Raw genomic sequence first — 22,834 nt, 5'->3', positions numbered from 1 at the left:
CTAATATAAACATAAACCCTAAAATTTGGGATCTTAGAACTCAATCAAGATTATACAATAATGGTACAAAATGATAAAGCTCATTGAATAGAACAATTTTCTATTTCACATCTTAATCCAGAAACCTAATAACTTGGCTTAAAATGAAAAATAAAAATGCTCTTACCTATGGTATGAAGGACACGAAATGGAGGAGAAAGATGACCAAGTTTTCATGAAATTTTAGTTAATTTCATGTTAATTTATCATGTATTTAAGCTTAAATGAATATAAAAATTCATTTAATTAGAAATGACAATTTTAATCCATACCATGCCACATAAATTTTATCATATTTATAGTCAAATATAAACAAATGAATTTATCCTTTACAACTTTGCCCATCTAACTTTTCCAAAATTTCAATCTTCCCATTTTTCATCCAATATACCAAATTAAACATGGAAATTATTTCTCAAATCCATTATTCCATATTATTTTACATTATTTTAAAAAGTGGAAATAATATTTCTAAGCTTAATTTATCATCCTTCAAATTTTCTCAAATTTTTACACTTTGTAGTTTTTAACACCAATTTCGAATCAATAATCTGATTTCAATAAAACCCCACTCTCAAGAGTAAACTATCCATTTATGGAATAAAAATTATTTTTAGGAAAATTAACATTTAGGTCCCTGAATTTTACCAATTTTATTTTACCCACTAAATTTTCAAAATTTACATTTTGATCACTACCCAAAAATTTGGGGTATTACAATTCTTCCCCTTTAAGAATATTTGTCCTTGAATTTTCAATTTGTACATGATGTAATTAGACGAGGATGTTGTTTTTTCACTTTTTTATTCTCTTTTCCAATTAGCTTTTTTTGAACCTTTAATTTCACTGTCAATCTTTAATATGTACCAATTCATAAGCCAATTTCTGACTAAATCTTAATATCGTTCGATGTGACAGCATGAGAAGGATTTGGTCGATACTTTAAGAAACACTTATCATTACTTTAATAGAATATATCTTCTACTTTTAAATATGAATAATACTTTTGTTGATCGGCAACTATCTTGATATTATTTTCAATAATCTTTACCAGTGACAAAGTCCATTGTAACTCGTTCCTATTCCCACTAAGGGATGACAATCGGTTACCACAATTCAGAAGGCAGTTGATGTTCTGTTTAAACTAGTTGACATATCAGGCATTTAGAAACAAACTCGGTAATAACTCTTTCCATATTTGCTACTAATATCGACTATGTCCTTGATAATATAAGTATCCATCAGACTTAACTTCTAAGTCTTTGGTTTTTCCCTTTTTTTTCCACTTGTTCTATCTTTGACAAACACAACCATTTTCATATTTTCTTTAAAGATCCTTTACTTGAACTAACCTCATAGGCTTTAACTTTAATTCTACAATTAGAGCACCATCTTTCCTTAAAGACAATCACGTATTCAAAGTTTGCATAACAGAAATTTCTTTCAACTTATTTGTATCGACCATCACATTAGCCTTTCCTGATTGTAATCGATAAGCATATCATCATTCTTCAAGGAATTTAATCCATTTCCTTTATTTTCACTTCTTCGAGATAACACATACTTTTTACTTTTATGATTCATAGCATCACTCACCATGTAGATAGTGGTGTTATACAATTGTTACCAATTCGAAATCATGAGTTAGATAATTTCTTTCATGATTCTCTAGTTTCTTTGAAGCATAAACCTTAATTTTTTTTCTTGCAGAAGCACAGATCACATACCATTATGAGACACATTACTATAAATCACATAATTTTTTCCATATTTTGATTACACTAATGCTGAAGCTTATGTCAGCTTTCTTTTAACCTCAGTTTTCTTGTCACTTATCAATCCAAGTGAATAACATGTCTTTCATCAGTAGCTTGATCAGAGGGAAGACTATCATTGCAAAGTTCTTCATGAACCTTCGCTAATAACCAACAAGTCCCAAAAAACTTTGAAATTTGAAAACATTCTTTGGATTTTATCATTCGACCATGTCTTGTGCTTCCTTGATATATATTCTTGTACCCTTAACTGAGTCCACATGGCCAAGGAATACAACCTTCGACAACCAACATTTACACTTGGTCTACTTAGCATACAATTTTTTTCCCGAATAGTTGGAAGAGCTATGCAAATACATGCATCGTGTTCTTCCTTGGTCTTATAACAGATCACAATAACATAAATGAACACTACCACCAATTAATCCAAGTATAACTAAAATACTAGGTTTATCAAATCCATAAATATTTCAAGAACATTTGTTAAACCAAATGAAATTATTACAAACTCGTAGTGTTCATATCGAATTCTAAAAACTGTCTTAGGAAGATCTTCTTCCTCATCTTTAACTAATAATATCCATATAAAAGATCCGACTTGAGAGATACCAATGCACCCTTTTAACTAATCAAAATATTATCAATCCTCGAAATAGGATACTTGTTCTACTTTGTTACCTTATTTAACGGATGATAATCCATGCATAATTGCTTAAACTCGTCTTTGTTTTTCATAATAACACTGGTGAATCCCTGATGACACACTTAGTCTTGTAAATCCCTGGTCTTAACAATTCTACTAACTATGCCTTTAATTCTCTAGGCTCAGTCAGAGCCATTCGATATGGCTATAAAAATAAACACAAAATCTAGTAACATCCTATTTTAATTTCTTCATCTCAATATAGAAATAGTCTAGTTAACTTTTACAAGAACATATATAGGTACTCTCAAACAGTTGAGATATATTCTAGCTTAACCTTGAAATCTTGAGTATCCACCTCCTTTACTAGGAAGGCTTGACAAACCTAGTAGTAATAACTTTATAGCAGTTGATGCTAAAATCACATTTGAAAAAAAAATTACTATTTTTCTCTACTATAAATATCTCGAAATTTTTTTAGTTCTTTAAATTTAATCGCTCTAAGAAGTAATTCATTACAACATGGTAGGGGGTAATCAATCCATTCCAAAAATTATATTGAAAAGATAATTCTATAAAGTACTATGAATCCTTAACAGACAATTACTGTCTACAAATATGATTCACCTTCGCGCTCTAGCAAAAAGGGTTAATCGCACACATATCACTTAGAATCAATTGTATCAGAACGTTATATTCTCTAATCAATATTGTTCTTATGAATGAACAATGGTTTTCTTAAACTTACATTGGCACTTCCTATTTTGCCGATGCATCATCATTATTAGACTAAACAGGAGAATTGTAACTAGTGTTTTACTATCACTGTTAGCTTACTTTTTTGAACCTCATTCTTGGTCTCTTACTTCAAACCCTCGATTACAGACATCTTATACATACAATACATTTATTCACCTTAATGAGTAAGAAGTGGCATCAATAGAACCTTACAAACATTAGAACAGTAACAGTGACATCCTAGTTGCATGTAACACCCATTTCCTGTATACATCCTTGTCCACGAGTAGTAGATGTCACATGTCTTTTAAAATGTTTTTGTACATGAAAATCAGTAAAATTTGGTTTCTTTAAATAAAACAATTTAATAAATAAATATAATTCTATTATAACATGTTTCAAAACTCATATTAAAATAATACGAACTCTTTTTAATTGTATGCATGCAAACTAGAAATTTAGAACAATAGTAGTATGTCATTACTGATTCAATAATTAATGCCAAGCTATGCTCCTTACTCCACTCGCTCGATTTACCTAAGTGTGAAAATCTTCACACACTAAGTATACACTTGGTGAGGCATAAGAAGAGTAATTAAAATATTTTAAAGCATAAATAAGCCATAAAAGATCAAAATATGAATCAAATCATATAAAATATTTATAAACGCATAAAACTAACTTGATAAGCTAAATTTCTTTCACATAACCTGCTAAACATTATTCCATATGCATGCATACTTATCAATTGGTTTATTAAGAAATATCCATTCACAACCCAATGTATCACATATAAGAATTACAATGTACATAAATTGCACATAAGTGCTAAACGAAAGTATCAACACTGTAGTAACAACAACACTATACTAATATATCAAAATGATAATTCAAAAACTCATTATGAACACCATCAATGCACACATAGTGTTGAAAGCTCGCAAAGGTACTAATACGAAAATGTAACAAATGCATTAAACAAAATCGATCGATAACACCTTATTCAAGGTATTAACAAGTGCTCATTATGAACACCATAATTGAACACATAGTGAAAAGTACTACTACACAAAGTACTGGTACAAAAATGCAATAATGCATTAAACAAAATTGATCGATAACCATCATACTCAAAGTATGTCGAAATGCACCTATGACTCTCAATGTACATACAATATGTTGTTATATCCCAAAACGTAGATTCATTTATTCTGAAACATGAATAGATGATAAATAGAGTAAAATATATCCAATTATTTTAGGGCAATTCATACCTAAAATCCTTTAATAAAATCATTTTCATAAACTTTATGAAAATACTTCAGAATGCGTTAAAACATGCTTAGTAAAAACATTTGAGGTTCACACATTACAAGTCATCCTCATATCATATAAGTACATAGTAAATACACTCACATTAACACTATTTATACAAGTAAAAATATAAGCCTCAATAAGATTTAAGCTTGATCCTTTTCTTCAAATTCGCTTCTATTAAAAAGTAAATAGAAAATAAACTCACTTTAACAATATTTATACAATTCCGCATTCTAGCGGCTTGCACTAACTTTAAAGAAATATAAAAAATTATTTTTTTTATAACAATGGAAACTAGACTCGAAAAAAATCAAACCATATAAGGTACTTCTTCTAGTTCAATTTGTACAATTTATAGTGAATTTTCAAAGTTGACTTATAGAAGTTGTTTTGAGCAGAATCTGATGCCCTGTTTTCTAACCTATATTCGATTAAAAACCATATTTTTTACACTATTCGAAATCAGTTGTCATTTATTATAACAAATAGGTTGGTATACGAATCCAAAGGTTTAAGATTCATCCTTTAATAATTTATATAGAATTTATGGTGATTTTATAAACTTACATTCATAACAAAATTTTTAGGCAGGTTTCACCAACTTGCATTTCCATCTTATTACTAATTCTATTAGATCACCAAATGAACATACATGTTTGAACCACAAATCACATAACATTTAGGAATCACTTCTTACCATTGTAACAATGTCACAGGCTCATCACAAGCCAGTGTTTGTACGATAGCATAAATACGAATTAAATATGCACTCACCTGGTGTCATTAACTTGTAAACCTTCCTTAAAAATTCATATTTCATCCTTAAGCTTTTCCTTATCTTTAATATTGCTTGATCTTGATTTCAATCACACAATCTAAATGAGCATCATTACAAACATATACAAATTCAATCCACATGTTAGAATTTTACTAACATAGTCACACAATAGAAAATAATTTCCTAAAAATTCTTTCATGCTCATTCGATACTAATTCCATGTCACAACATAATTGTTGACCATAACACTTCAAATTGACCATTAAAGCCCCTTTTTATCCAAATTTCACGTAATATTTTCACTTATGTTAACAACTTTTCCATATTTGTGATTTAAGCCTCAACTTTTACCAATTTCTCAAAATAATCAAATTTCACATTCTAACATCAATTTCAACACCCATACATTAATTTCCAGCATAGTACATCAACTATTGAACCATTACATCTAGATCCCATAATTTTTCATAATTATTGAATAGCTCCCCTACCTTTCATAAAATTACAAAATAGTCCCCAAATTTTTCTAAGGCTTGTAGAATACTTCCTACTTCATTTTCAGCCCTACATAATTTTCTATAATTTTTCTCATCCTCAAAAGCCAAGGCCAAATAGTACAAGTCTACAGTTCCATGATTTCATTTGGTTTTGATTCGATTAATACATGAAATCAACCACTATTCAACCTTATAAAACCTCTAAAATCAAAGTCCTAATCAAATTTCATCAAATCACAACTTCCCCAAATTTTTAGGGTTAGAATAAAACTACCAATTGAATTTCTAGGAGGTTTGATCATGATTTAATCACCAAACAAACATGGAAATGATTCTACAACCTCAAAAACCTTAAAATTCACCATCAATCCATAAACCCTAATATGAACATAAACAATAGAATTTGGGATATTTGAACTCAAGCAATATTAGCATGTAATAATGGTACCAAATGATAGAGCTCATCGAATAGAACAATTTTCTATTTCACGTCTTAATCCAAAAACCTAATAAATTGGCTTAAAATGAAAAATATAAATTCTTTTACCTAGGGTATGAAGGCCACAAAAGGGAGGAGAAATATGACTAATTTTTCACGAAATTTTAGTTAATTTCATGTTAATTTATCATGTTTTTAAGCTTAAATGAATATAAAATTCATTTAATGAGAAATGACAATTTTACCATCAATGAAACTTGATAATTACATACATACCAAGCCACATAACCCTTATCATCTTTATAAAGTCAAATATAAAAAAATTAATTTTCCGTTTACAACTTTGCCCATGCAACTTTTCTAAAATTTCAATTTTGCCATTTTTCATCCAACAATCCAAATTGAACAAAGAAATTATTTCTCAAATCCATTACTCCATATTATTTTCTATCATTTTAAAATGAAAAAATAATATTTCTAAGCTTAATTTATCATCCTTCAAATTTTCTAAAAAATTCTATTCGATCTGATTTACCGAATGTTTTACTAGACTTTAACACTTTCTAGTTTTTAACACCAATTCCAGATCAATAATATAATTTCAATAAAACCCCACTTTAGAAAACTATCAATTTATGGAATAAAATTTCTTTTTGGGAAAATAACCATTTTGGTCCCTAAATTTTCCCCAATTTTATACTTTGGCCACTAAACTTTCAAAATTTACATTTTTGTCACTAACCAAAATTTTGGGGTATTACAAGAAAAGTAAAATAATTGGAAGCCACCACAATAAGACAAAAATAAAAGCACTAACATGTGGAAGACTACCAAGGTGGACTTCAAAATAAATTGAAATTAGGTTGGTAATGGAGTATATAAAAGGAGACACAAATGAATCACCTTTAGCTTCACATTTTTCACTACCACTCTCCTCTCCAGCTTAGTTCTATTAGATTTTTCATTGTCATCTTTCTTTCTCTTTCTTTTGTATCATAATTCTTGTGTAAAATACTTGTGAAAATTTGTTTTCAGACCCTTCTTCCCCTGTAGCTAGTATCAGATCTTTGAAGTAATAATATACAAGTATTATTGCAAGTTCTATAGTTATATTGCACTCTATTTATTTCAGTATTTTAAAAACCCATATATATGTTATTATACTTTATATTTGCCTCAGTACGATGAAGTGACGTTTAGGCCTTGTTATTGTAAAGCTTGTGATTTTCACAGATAACGGAAGGTTTTAGGTACCGAAGATAAATTCATAGAAGAAACAAATTGTTTGTTTAAAGATAATAATTGAAATCATACTATGCCTATAGACTCTAAGAACGAAAATAATATTACTTATATTAGTAAAGGTTTTAATAGTTTAATAGATATGACCTCTATATATTTTATTAAGATGTATAATAAAGTTAATAAAATAGAATAATAAATTAGTAATCTTGGAGTGGTAACTGAAATAGATCTAAATTGTGAATCTAAAAAATTATTATTTGATATTAATAATAAATTAGATCAATTTTTGATATCTTCTAACAAGAAGATGATATAGATTTAGATCATTTATATGATGGAAATGGAAACACCATATTAGTATTATCAGATGAAGAAGAAACTTTATCTAAAAGTTCATCTAAAGAGGATTAACGTAAGAAAATCAAAAGAGGTTTACACCTCAACAAAAATATGCTTTTCAATCATATAAAGATTTAATGGAATTGGAAAATTTTTCACTACGAATGATAAGAATTTTCGTAGAATATTTAAAACTATTGGAAAAACTTTATGAAGAACATAAAGAATTATTTTCTTTGTTTAACTATCATTATTTGTTAAATTACCATTTATAGGTAATAGTACCATTTCTGAAAATAATTCAGAAGATATAGAAGCTATAAATGTTTCAAAAAAAACTAAAACGGATACATCTGATGAAGATAACAACTCTTCAACAGAAGAAAATATTAATAATCCAGATCTTATGGAAACAGACCAAACAATTCCATATCCAAAAGGGGAAAAATTATATCCTGATCCTTTTGAAGACGATTATTTAAGGCCTTTTAATTGACAAAATGATAGAGACCAAAATACTACTAGGTTAATATGAGAGCAAGTAGAAAATATTTACACTAACGAAGTCAAAACTGAACAAACGGGATAAACTTCACAACCAGTTCCTTATAGTGTAGAAAATATTAATAAAAGAACTGTTTTTAAAACCATAGATGATTGGGCGCGGTCTATTATAATTGTAGTAAACAACAATAATTGGCTAAAGGAAATATTTTTAAATTATTTTATTAGAACTTTTCAAGGAGATGTTTTACAATTTCTTCGTAGATGGGAAGAATCAACAATAGGTATGGAAAACGACGATTAATTAATCAAATTCAAATGCCTAAAGATATTTTAAAAGGATTAACACAAATTCTAAAATCAGAATTTTATGGTTATACTAATAAGCAAGACCAAGACATTAAAGATAATTATATTTTATCAAAAAAATTATGTGATATAAGATATTTAGAAGAATTTTCTAAAAATTTCTTCGAATATCAAAAAATTTAAAAACAAAAAAATAGAATTTTGGGAAAACCAATATTTCCATAAACTACCACCACCATGGGATGAGATTTGTATAAAAAATACGAATCTTAGCTTGAAAAACATAGTAGATTACCACCACCATCCAGCTAAGTTGGTAGAGCACAAGGTTCTTAACCTTGAGGTCGTGGGATCGAGTCCCACGGAGGGCATTTCATAATTCGGAGGTCTCTTACGGAAGTTGCTCTCAACCTGGTGTTGGGGGTAGCCTACTATCTTACCTCCCCCTTACCCCATACATATGGGAAAAAGGGACATCCATTTTTTTTATTCTATAGGAAACATAATTAATTTTGCTAGAGAAAGAATAACTAAATATTGTCTACAGACTTAAGCCACTAAACAAGTGAAAAATAAATCAAGTGGTAGACATATTAAAAATATTCTAGAAAATGAATGGAAATTTGGATGTAAACAAATGCATTCAAATAAAAAACTAAAAATAAAAAATATAAATTAGTTAGATGGATACCTTGGATTCAATATAGGTATCCAAATAATAATAGAAAAAGAAAATTTACTAGAAGAAAAACTTCTAAAAATACTAAAAATAAAAAATTTAGTTGTAAATGTTTTATCTTTGATGGAGAAGGCCACATAGCAACAAATTGTCCTAACAAAGGCAAAAATGCTAAAAGGATGATAAAAACACTTAAATAACAAGAGTTAGAAATTTGTTTAGAAGAGAAAAAAATCCTAATAAAATATTTATTAATTAATATCAGAAATAGAATTTTGTTGTGATGAAGATGAGTTCATATTTATGTTAGGTAGTAATCCTAATAATAAATTAGAATAAATGCCTATTAATGAACAAGAAGTAATAAAATTTAAAAGTTGGAGTCAAACGTACGTTGAAAATATCAGTGTAAATATTGTACCCAAAGTCACAAAATGAGGGTTAATCGAAATCTCACTATTTAATAAAAAAATAATTAAAAGAATTAGGCATAAATATCCACAAGTTAGGTATATTCATTTAAGAGTTATTATGATAACCATAAAAGCTTTATTAGGAAGGGTCATGATAAAAGATTTGAAAACCCCATAAATGTACTTATAGGTGGTATTCAATCTGATTTACACGTACGAGTTATTGGATTTAAAGTTAAACCAAATTATTTTATTTCCATAACTGATCCATTAATTGAAGAATATTTATGTTTAAGAATTCAAACCAATAATTCTGATATTAAAGATATTAGAAAATTTTTGTATTCCTAAACCTCTAAACATAATAGAGTATGTTGTTTCAGGAGATAAATTATATTTTAAAACTACAGTAGTGCTAAATAACCAAAACATGATTTTTTTTACCATATTCTAGTCAATTAAATGATGATGAAGAAGAAGAAATAATAATACACCGATAGGTATGAAAACAATTCATATTCCTATTTTCCCAACCAAACTAAGTAAAAGTTCTAGAAACACAAAAATGGAAGAAATAAATATATTAGCTATAATACAACAACTGAAACTTGGAAAAGAAATAATTAGTTTTCAAGATTTCAATCTAGAAAATATTATACATGTATTGAAATAAAATTTCAGTTTAGAGAATATAATACATATTCTTTACATGCTTTATTAGTCACATGAGCTACAACCAGTAGTTCTCGGAAAAATGCAATTCCTGTAGAAAATGGGAACCAATGATAGTTAAGTCTAGATATACTCTCCTTGAGCAACATTTCTTTTATTAAGATTTTCTACACTATAAGGAACTGGTTGTGAAGATGTTTGTTCAGTTTTGACTTCATTAGTGTAAATATTTTTTACTTGCTCTTCTATTAACTTAGTAGTATTTTGGTCTCTATTATTTTCTCAATTAAAAGACCTTAAATTATCTTCTTCAAAATGATCAAGATATAATTTTCTTTTTCCTTTTGGATCTATATATGTTTGATCTATTTCCATAGGATATGGATTATTAATATTTTCTTCTGGAATATTAATATTTTATTCTGTTGAAGAGTTGTTCTCTTCATTAGATGTATCTATTTCAGTTGTTTCTGAAACATTTATAGCTTCTATATCTTCTGAATTACTTTCACAACTGGTACTACTGTATTTAGTATCATAATTTAACATATAATGATAGTTAAACAAAGAAAATAATTCTTTATGTTTTTCATAAAATTTTTCTATTAATTTTAAATATTCTACTTTTTCATTATTATCCTTAGTAGTGGAAAATTTTAATTTCCAATGTTCCATTAATTTCTTATAAGATTGAAAATCATATATTTTTTAGGTGTAAACCTCTTTTTTTTCCTTTACATTCATCCTTTTTAGATGAACTTTCAGATAAATTTTTTTTCTTCATATGATAATACTAATATGATTTTTCCATTTCCATAATATAAAGAACCTAAATCTATATCATCTTCTTGTTTAGAAAATATCACAACTTTATGTAATTTATTATTAATATCATATAATAATTTTTTAGATTCACCATTTAGATCTATTTCAGTTACCTCTCTAAGATTATTAATTTTTTGTTCTATTTTATTAACTTTATTATACATCTTATTAAAATATATATAGAGGACCAAAACTTTGTGTAGTAAATGAAGACAAGAACAACTTACAGTCCTCTATTGAAAAGTGCTATAATAATATGGTCTACTATCATATCCAAGCAGGACTCGATCTAAAAGCAAAAAAAAAAAATATTGAACAATAATACCAAACAATGTTGGATCGATTGCCAAAGAATATTTGCACATCAAAATTATATGGGTAACACAACAAACATTGAAACCATAAAGTTATTACAAAAAATAGTTGACATGGAAATTGAGAACTACCCAAACAATATAATTGAAGGAATAAACTGCTCATGGGACAATTGAAACTCACCACCATTGTCACCGCAATCTTTACACTTTGACGAATCGGGACCATAATTTAGACAACATGCTAGAAGGATAAAAATTGTCAGAGCCTTAAAGAGAAGGAAGACAGTAATAAATAAAAGTACAAGACTTGGAAGTCACCACAAGAAGAAAAGTACAAGACGTGGAAGCCACCACTAGAAGACAAAAATAAAAGCACCAATATGTGGAAAACTACCAAGACGGGTTTCAAAATAAATTGAAATTACCTTGGTAATGGAGTTTATAAAAGAAGAGGCAAGGGAAGACGTGGATCATAGTGTTACGGATGGTTTATTATTTATAGGATGGAGGGGGATTATGCTACTACCGAGACAATTTTATGAATTAGTGAACTTACCTTTGATGGGATGCGCGTAGAGACGTAAACAAATCGAGTTGAATTTGTTGAACTCGATTCCATCAAAAAGTTTAAAGTTATGTTTAACTCGAATTTCGCTAGTTGAAGGTTGATTCAAAATTTGAGAGGAACAAAAATTTTGAAATTGAACTTGACTCGAAAATTCGAAATTAAAAGTTGAAGGTTGACTTAAGTCGAAAGTTGATGAGTTTAAAATTTTCAAACTAGACTTGAAATCAAAAATTGAAACTTGGTTCGAGATCGAAAATTTTAAAACCAAAATATTCTTAGATTTAACTCGATTAAAACTCAAACTCGAGTTTGGTTCAAGCTCAAACTCAAGTTTGTACCCGAACTTGTACATGATGTGTTTTTTAAAAACAATATATAAATTTTAATATTATTAATAATTTAATTTAAAAAAATAAAAAAATTAATATATTATTTTTTCAAATTGCTCGAGAACATTTTGATTAAGGTATGAAATAATTTGTTTCGGCATTTGTACTCAAGTCTATTCAATTGTTAACTAAGATTTGACCAAATCAAGCTCCATAGTTCATAATGGTTCATAATGGCTCATCTAATTATGACCTATCACTGTTTCATGTAAAGTGCATATTTTGCAGTTCCATTTACCAGAATAGTAAACATAGAATCAGGAACAATAAATTTTCTGAAACCATTCAAATCCGTAGAAAATAATAAAGACATTTGAATTTCATTTGATTCTAAACGTGGAAATGGTCTGTTCAACATTCCTGATTAACAATCAAGTTTAACACACAAGTCTACACAAAAGAAACTGCTTTAACCCCTGCTTAAAACAGAGTTCAGTTTCAATTGCGTAGCATAATATAAGTTCACTGAGACTGAGGGTTAAACCCATCTATAAGGTGCAACTATTTACATGCACGCACGCACGCTGATAAGACATGTAGCGAAATCGGGTTTTCAAGCAGCAGCTGGGATTGAGGTCGAAAGGACCACATTGGACAAATTTTGGAGTCCATCCTGGATTTTGCTCACAGCAATGGCCTGATCACTTCGGAGATGTTCGGAGAAGAAACTAGCTTTCTCCTGGATTGATGCCTTTGAAAGCGCTTCATATGAATCTGCATTAACACTCTTAGTGGCTGCTACATAAGCTTCAGCTACATCAGATATGCCTGAAGAACACATTTAAGAGATAATCATCCTCATTTATCACCTCTCACAGGTAACAGCGTGAAGATATATGGCACAACTGATAAGAAAGGCGTACAAGGAAACTAACCTGTGATAAAGCTGCTGGTTACGGCTTCCACATTTTCAGTCATAGATTGTACCTTTAGTCTGATTAGTTTAGCCTTCTCAACGGAATCTTCAGGCCATTCGATATTCATCATATCACTATCGGCATCTTCATCTTGAACTTGGTTAGAACTCGATATGACAGGTTTACCCAGCATCAGGAGATGAGACTTCGCTAAACAGCACATTTCTGAAAGCCTCTGCATGGACATGCATAGTGATTTTATATTCACCAAGGTACAAAAAATAAATATCATATCCCAAAAAAACCATCAAAGTGTTCAAAGAAATTTGAAAATATCTCAATACATGACCCCCCTCTGAGTGCAGTGACTCTAGCCTTCCAGCGGTTCTTTGAATTATATCATTAAGGACCAATCCTGCCAATGCATTTCTGAACCTGAAAAAGTGGAATTAACAATAGAGAAGCATCAATCAGAAATAATACTATGCTTATCAGAAGAATAAAAAATGTTTATAGCACTATAAAATGTATTGATAGTTCAGAACATGTCAGAATCGCTGTATACCCGTTCAGAGTTCTCACTGGATCAAGAAACCCTACACAGTTTGATAAACAGAAACTCTACACACTTGCAACCACGTATATAATATAAAAAATGTTACGTGCAAATCCATCATTGTGTATCCTAAACATGTGTATGACTTAAATATGATAGGATGAAAATGAAGTTGACAGAGGTTACTGAGTGTGTGGAAACCAACAAAATCAACTCAGTTAAAGAAAATTCAAATTTCATAATTGGAACTGGATGAGCTCCTGAATGAATGCCCAAATAGAAGATATATATAAGTAGAGCAGAAAATCAGAGAAAACGCATTATACAGCTAAGGTAAATGGAAAAAAAAAACGAGTTCAGCAATTTACCCGGCAGCCTTGCTGACACTTGAATCATGTAAAATTTTCATTTCATCATGACTGCCCTCTGTTCCGGTTTCTATTTTCTTTCCTTAGGCCAACTCTGGACCAGTTCCATCCGTTTCAGTATCTAAACTAAAAATTTGTTGGATTTGTTTAAGCTTTCCCTCATAGACAGATTTTTGTTCTGATGACAATTTTATTTTCCTCCGATTAAATAGAAGGGCATAATGGCTGGACAATGCCTCCAGTTCCTGAAAGCAATATAGTTCACCAATTTGAAATATAAAAATCATTTCAATCATCAATATCAACTTCAACTTCAATTCAAGGATAAAAAGTTAACCTCTAACAGCTTTGGACCTCCATATATGCAGAAGCATCGATCAAAGCTAACTTCCTCTAACGATTGATCCTCATCAGATGGCTGTTCAGTGCCCCCTGCATTGTTTTCAGCCTGTATACCAGTTTCATTGATCATTAGATCCATAGTTTCCTTTCCCACATATTCAACCACTTTCATTCCCTTTGTTGTAAAGGCTCTTCCAGCCTGTAAAAAAATACAATAAATAAGAGATCATTGTGACATTACAAAACAGCTAAACAAGGACTGGACAATGACAAACCTCAATTAATGATGGTGGAACTGAACCAGCGAGTAAACCTCCTTGTTGAATAGAATCAGCAATGTTTACAGCAGAATGCTCAAGCCTAGAAAAAAAAAAGAGCATATTAGTGGGAAACTGTTTTTTGAGTATATGATATATATTTCTTAAATTCTATGACAACGATTGTTGAATGCTACAACATCAGGACAAAATAGAGGGAAGTTATACAAAGAAGCGCAAAATCAAGCAGCAGCATGCGGTGCTAAGTTGTTTATCTTGGCATGAAAAGCTGCTATTATAAAAGTAAGAATTTAACCAGACACAACACTTGAATATTCTAAATGCCGGGAAAATTCTATTCAATCCAACACGGAAATACGGAATAGAAGTGGTTAATGTCTTGAACATATATAGTCATGTCATGGCTTCTGCAGAAGAGAAGGAAGATTCAATATGCAAGATATTCAATGATTATAGAACTCTGGAGCCATTGGTTTAGAAATTAAAAATATTCACACTGAATGACTTCCAAAATAATTTTGGAGAAGCCTTGAAATTAACAAGAATGAGTCATTTTTCTCTAGTTTTTTTTTTTTAGCTCTAGGGAATCAACTAATTATTTAAAACCAGACTGTATTGAAAGACACGAAACATACTTCTGAACAAAATTGGTACCCCTTTCAATGCACTCCCTGGTTCCTGCCACGCTCCAGAAGCAAAATTCTCCACAGAGTTGTCAAAAGCCTTCAAACCCTGTGAACAATGAAAGTAAGAAATAAACAAATCAAAAATCAAAATATTGATTCTTGTCCATCACAATGATATGGTGCAACTGACAGTACACATTTGTGTGTCTGCATAAACAAAGCCCAAAAATGTTTATCACCGTTCCAGATCCAGAACATTGCAGCAAATTCTCGTACACTGTACACATATTATCAAAACGGATAAAAAGAACTGCCTGGCCAAGGAAAGAATCGCCACTTGCATTCTCTAACTTACCCAGGGCAGATTTTCTTAACTTGTCATTCTCATCTTCACTTTCCTTTTCAATTGGAGTGTAACACCCTCAATTTTTTTTGTTTTAATTAATTTCGGGGACCAAATCATAAAACTTTAAACCTTGGGGTCAGTTTTTTAAGTTTCTGGAAGTTCATAGACCTAACTCTAGACTTAACCCTTCTTTGTCTGCAAAGAAAAATAATAATAATAAAATGTGTATATGGTAGGGATTGAACCTTTAACCTACTAAACCATCACTTTAATCTTTAACTATGTTAGTAGCCTAGACCACCATAGATGATGGGTTTAGGTAAAACTATCTTTTATTTCTCTAGTTTGGGATTTTAAATTCCTAAAATTTGAAACAAATACCCAAATCGTGAAACACCCAAGCTCTCACTAACCCCAATCATCGCCCCTCCATTCACTGATCTCCTATTGGTGGTGGTGTGGACCTTCACCACCACCTTGTTCCTCGTCAACCCCCAATTAAAAGCCCTCCGTCAATTTTTTTATAACCGTCGTCGATCGTCATGAAATGTTCCGATAAGGTTTCGTTGAAACCTAAGAACCCTCATTTTCTTTCTGCTCGATTTCGGCTACCATAGACTGCATCATCATCGCCAATCGACTCACCGTCCCACGCCGAGTAAAACCCGACAACCTCTCTCCGTCTAACCCCGTCTTTCATTGCAAATCCGCTGACAAAGCCTCGACAGAGAAGTAAACTCATCTTATTTGTTTTTCGCAATTTCACATTGATCCTGTCGTCGCTTGGCCTCAGCGTCATCGTCATTGGGTTCCCCACCTTGTTCTGACCATAACCAGACCGTTATCGTCCCCTTCCATTACGTCCTCCACCATCCGCCGTTGAGGGTAAGAGTTTGATCTTTCTTCGTTAATTTCTAATGATTTTGGTTGATTTATGGATTGATTCGAGTTGTGTTTGGTTAATGGTGTCATTGGGAGGAATCAGTTGCCCCTCCCCATCCCTATCGCCGACGCAAGTGCCACTATGCACTATGTCGCATGTGGGCATTGTTTCTGCCGAGTCTGCTAGATGATTGAGTCTGCTAGATGATTGAGTCTACTCGCCTGAGTCACCGAGTAACTCACTGAGTTGAACTGCCCAAACCGATCTTTTTTTAGCGAAGCCGAGCCATTAAAGCCTTTGAGCCGAACCGTTTAAGCTTCTAAGCTAAGTCGTTGACCGAGTAGAGCCGCATTGATCGAGATGTTAACCAGTTGACTTTAACTCGTTGACCGTTGACTTTGACCAAAAAGTCAACTTTTTCAAAAAGGTCTTATTTATGTTGTTTGATGTCTTAAGTCCAAAATCAAAGTCTGTTTCATCAAATTCGAACATGGAAAGATGTTTTTTAGTGTTTTATCTTTCAATTCGAATAGAATTCTCGATTAAGTTTCGTTTCTGACATAAATTCTTTTGCTATGTCACCGGGATATTATGGGACGTCGAAATCAAGTGTGAGAGCATTTGAATGGAGTTCAAATGACCGGCTATTGTTTCTTGAAATCAAGGTAATACTTTACTACCCTATGCACGCTTTACGATACATGTTGGTGATTGACTTATGCATGATTTATAATGTTTAGTCAAGTAAATCCCGATGAATATTCATAAATTCATCCTGAATATGGTAAAAGGATATTAAACTGGTTAAGGCTATAACTGAGTACGGTATAAAGTTGGTATACTAAATAAGACTTGGATAACTTGCTTAAGAAATAAGTGAATGTTATTGGATAATTCTAGAAATATCGAGAAATATAATTATTGTACCGCCCCTCAAGGTTATGGAGATGACTCATGTACGTCGGTCATCTTGGAGACTATTGCAATACATAAATAACACAAAAACCATCGGAATACTACAGTTCCGCAAGATCTGTTCAATTATGGTTCTGAAGATAATCATTTTGATTAGTGTTGTTAGTATTAAAGTGTGAATATTCTTGAAGTGTATCGATTCGAGTGGTTGACAGGTATCACAGTGTTGGGATTTGTTCAACTCAAGTTGACCTGATTTCTTGACAAACCGATATGAATCTTGAATACCATAAATCATCATTTCACCCTTATTGGATTAAGTTGCTAAGAATCCACTAGTCAAAGTATCCAAAATACCCCTGATGGCCTAAATAATGGAATCGCTCTTGTTATATCTAAAATCTTAATTTATTGAGGTTCTTAAATACCTTTCCGACACACTTGAAATCCTAAATGGTCCTAAAGCATCAATCTCTAAATGTTTGTTTAGATCCATTAGCAATTAAACCTTTTTAATAGGGCATCCATTCATGCCCTAATGCATCCTTTCATAATTTCCAAGCTCCTTCGAAAAATATATGAATCATCTAGTGTGTTTTCTATTTACAAAACTATTTTCTCTTATATATATAAAGTATGATTTCTGATATATGGTTTATGACTTCTAACACGAGGTACAATTAGTTCCTAATTTCTGCTATTATTTTCTGTTATATGATGAGTGTTCAGAATCGGTAGTATTTACTCGTTAATTCTTTGATCTTATGGATTTATTGCTACTGATTTGGTTTTGTTACGCTTGTTTTCGTGCAGGGTCTTACTTTCTAGACTGAGTGGTAAAACGGGCGCATTCTGCATTTTTTATTATTTGGTCACGGCTGGAGACATGGGCAAAACTCTCGGCATGAAACGGTCTGACGTGGCAGTTTCTAGAAGGTCCAGTTAGCGGCAGTTTCAAGAAGATCTAGTCAGCGCGCCTTCTAGAAGATGGACGAGAAGAGTTGCATTAAGAGACTTGTTTAAAGTTTGAATTTAGGAAAAACAATTATCTTTAGGATTATTTTATTTTAATTTATTTATTTATCTTTAGGTTTTTAGAAGCTATAAATACCCTCTCGGGGTAAGGCTAAAGACACAATTCATATTACAATCTTTTTCTCCTTTCTAGTTTTTATAAAAATTCTCTCTTTATTTTGTTTTTCAAGTTTTTGGTTTTTACTTTATTCTTTAAGCTTTGTTTTTAAATATGCTAAGTATGACTTTTTCCATGCTTAGCTAATTTTCTCATAAGCCGAGAGCTGAAGAGATGACTCAATTCCAATGGGAGAATTGAAAAATGCCCTTAATAACTTCAGAATATCTCTCTCAATCTTTGTGCTTATTTTTCAAAATCAAAACAGTTTTTAAATCAAAGATTGAATTTGGTCAAGAGGTTGTTGCGAAGGATTGGCTTATTGAAAGCACATTCAACTTCCTAGGAACACACTTGGCGAGATAGCTTTGCCAAGAGGGAATTAATATCGGAATTAGTGGTTATTGAAGCAACAATCCGAGTTGGTCTTCATGAACTTAAACGGTAATTAATCAACGACAATTGATGCTGATTAGATCAGTTTCTAAAGCCAGAATCAAAGATTGCATTGGGTATTCGGTATGCAAGTAGAGTCATGAGGATTGCCTTTGTAGATAAAGTAACCGACGTGAATCCCAAAGGGAAAATCTAATTCGATGGTCTGAAGGAAATTGAGTCAAAGCGAGGCTTGAGGCTGATTTTGCCATATCCATTTTCAACTTTAAAAATCTTTTATTTATTTTTACTTTAATTCATTTTTATTATTATTTAAATATCTTTTTACCAAAACCCCCCATTTACTGTATCACACCTGGTTTAAATAATTCAGACAAAAATTTGGAATTTTCTAAGTCCTTGTGGAATCGACCCTTATTTCTCTTTACTACGTATTTTCTTATTTATTAATTGAGAAAATATATTTTGACATCAAAATGATAGTTGTCAAATTGGCGCCGTTACCAGGGACTTCGCCAAAGTTACTAATTTTTTTTCACTTTTGATTTATGACCAGGACTAATCTGAGTACGACCCGGAAATCGAAGCCAGAGCTAGGAGATTTCATGCACAGACGTTTTGGGAAAGAATGAGACAACAATCAAATCCAAAATCAGAATCAAATTCAGGTGAATATGTTAATACAAAACCAATTTCGATAGCCGATCCTACTATCAGATAGTTAGCCGCGACACCGACTGAAAAAGAGCTTTGTGCATTGATTTTTCCCAAGGCGAAACTCCATACCAGTTAAAAACTGGCCTTATTCATCTCCTCACTACCTTCCACATATTACCCAACGAGAATCCACGTAAACATCTCACGAAATTTCACATGGTCTGCTCCAGCATGAGACCACAGGGTGTAACCGATGACCAAATCAAACTTAGAGCTTTTCCTTTTTCCTTACATGATTAGGCTAAAGAGTGGTTCTTTTATCTACCCCTAATTCTATTACTACATGGGCTCAAATTACTCCTTTTTTTCTTGACAGATTTTTCCCTGTGGCGAAAGTAAGTGCACTATGAAGGAGAATACTTGGAATCAAACAGCTTGATGGAGAGTCACTTTTTTACTATTGGATAGGTTTAAGAAGTTATGTGCTAGTTTCCCACAACAAGGGTTAACTGAACAAACACTCATTCAATACTTTTATGAAGGATTAACTCCCCTAGAAATGAAGATGATCGATACTGTCAGCCATGGAGCCTTGGTGAACATGACTCCTACTGAGGCTAGGGATTTAATCTCCACAATGGCCGCAAATTCCCAACAGTTCGGCACAACTAATGAACCTCCTCTAAGGGTTCATGAGATAAGTTCATCTTCTTTGGAAAATAAGATAGATAAATTAACTGAAGTAGTCAACTCTCTTGTTACAGGAAAAATAAGACCAAACAGATTGTGTGGAATATGTGCATTACCTGATCACGCAACAGATGGTTGTTCACTAATCCAGGATGACACATCGCCTCAATTCAATGTAGTTGGGAACTTTCCAGGACCACCCCAAAGAGCTTATAACCCCTACGGTAATACATACAACCCAGGATGGAGGGATCATTCAAATTTCAGTTCAGCTCAAAACTCAAGGTCGAATCATGGTTATCAAGCGAGACCACCTCTATCGCCACAAAATCCACATAAGCCATTATTATAATCAATTGTCGAGAGGTTAGTACTTTCTAGGAAAAGTTCTAGATTCGTAATGAAACTCACTTCTAAGAGATGGACAAGAAGATAAGCGAACTTGCTCAAACCGTAGGTCGCTTGGAATCACAAGGTAAACTTTCATCCCAAACCGAGGTAAACCCAAGAGAGAATGTCAGCGCCATCACTCTTCGGAGTGGTACTGTAGTGGCGCCACCTGTTCCATCAGATGAAGTAATCCAAAAAGAGAAGAAGACTATTCAGGATCCTAGAAGAAGAGTTACGAAGAACAAACTGATCCAACGCCATCTCCCTATGAAGTGCCACCACCTTTTCCATCAAGGTTAGTAAAAATGGATAAACAAGCTGAGGAAAAGGAAATACTAGACATATTTCGAAAGGTGTAAATCAACATACCTCTCCTTGATGTTATTCGAAAGGTTCCAAGATATGCCCGGTTTCCAAAGGATCTTTGTACGATGAAGAGGAAGCTTACATGGGTTAAGAAGGTGAATTTAGGAGAACATATCTCAACTATTTTCCAACGAAAGTTACCACTGAAGCTGAAAGACCAAGGTATGTTTACAATACCCTGTAAAATTGGTAAAGTTGGGATAAAACGAGCCATGTGTGACCTTGGTGCCTATATTAATGTATGCCTCTATGTAACACTCATTCCCTGTATACCCTTCAGTACACGAGATATAGATGTCACATTACTTTCGAAATCGTTCTTCTTTTTAAAATCACGTAAATATTTTTTTCTTTTTTGAAAACATAACATTTTAATATAAGACAAAACATTGATCTCAAACTCTTATAAGTTCTACTTAATTAAAATGAAAACAATTAAATATTGTGATTACATGCCAACAAAGTTTTTCCAAAATAAACTAGATTATCTAAGTGTCACAGATAAGTCCACCTTAGTTGATGATCACCACAACTACAAAAGCACTCCTTACTCAGTTAATCTTTACTTTTACCTACGTGTGAGAAATAACACACGTTAAGTAATTACTTAGTGAGATATAACATAGTAAAGAACATTAAAGGATACATAAGTATCTCATAGTTATATGACTTCAAACTAAGTTATAACATCCATAGGAATTAGTGAAATCCTTCGTATCTTAGCCAAATCTAGGTCATTTTAACCTCATAACAAATTTTAGTATGACCAGCATACTTCTCGTTAGTTTATTAGATTCAATTTTTGTATCTTTAAATTATGGCATCCATTCATGCCCTAATGCATCTTTTCATGCATTTTAATCATGGCATCCTTTCATGCCTTAATGCATCATTTCATGCATTTTTATTATGTAATCCTTTCATGCCTTAATGCATCCTTTCATGAATTTTAATTATGGCTTCCTTTCATGAATTTTAATTATGGCATCCTTTCATGCCTTAATGCATCATTTCATGCATTTTAATAATGGTATCCTTTCATGCCTTAATGCATCCTTTCATGCATTTTAATTTTGGCATCCTTTCATGCATTTTACATACTCTAAAACTCATTTATAATATTCTTTCCATAAATATAAAGATATCATAATCACTATTTTAAACATGTATAAATTTTAAACATACTAAATTGAATCTTCATCATATATCATACTTATATTAGAGTACTCACCTGATAGTCCTCGCTAACAAAGTGTAGAGACTTCTGACTAATCAATAACTTTCTCTTTATCCCTTTTCTTTTTAGATTCAGGAGCTTGGTTCCGATCTACACAATTATCCATTAAGTACACATAACATACCAATGTTAGTATGCTCATTACTTGTATTTTAAGAATATTCAAAATATCATTATCTCAATTTCTATAAAAATTTCAACCTAATTGGTCATTCCAAGCTTAATAGTATCGATACTATTACCCTGGTACTGATACTTCTATAATATGATACTGATACCCCATTCCGGTATCGATACCAATTTTAACTT

At 31.6% G+C, this 22,834-nt stretch overlaps 1 pseudogene; it reads right to left on the bottom strand.

Moving 5' to 3' along the window:
- Positions 1–12,990: 12,990 nt before the first annotated feature.
- On the bottom strand, positions 12,991–16,658 carry LOC120187651 (annotated as a pseudogene).
- Between the last annotated feature and the right edge of the window lie 6,176 nt (positions 16,659–22,834).

The sequence above is a fragment of the Hibiscus syriacus genome, unplaced genomic scaffold, assembly GCF_006381635.1.
Source record: "Hibiscus syriacus cultivar Baekdansim isolate YM2019G1 unplaced genomic scaffold, ASM638163v2 tig00113725_pilon, whole genome shotgun sequence".
NCBI classification, from domain to species: Eukaryota; Viridiplantae; Streptophyta; class Magnoliopsida; order Malvales; family Malvaceae; genus Hibiscus; species Hibiscus syriacus.
Note: the sequence above shows the minus strand (reverse complement) of the source record. Positions and strands in the feature narration are given on the sequence as shown.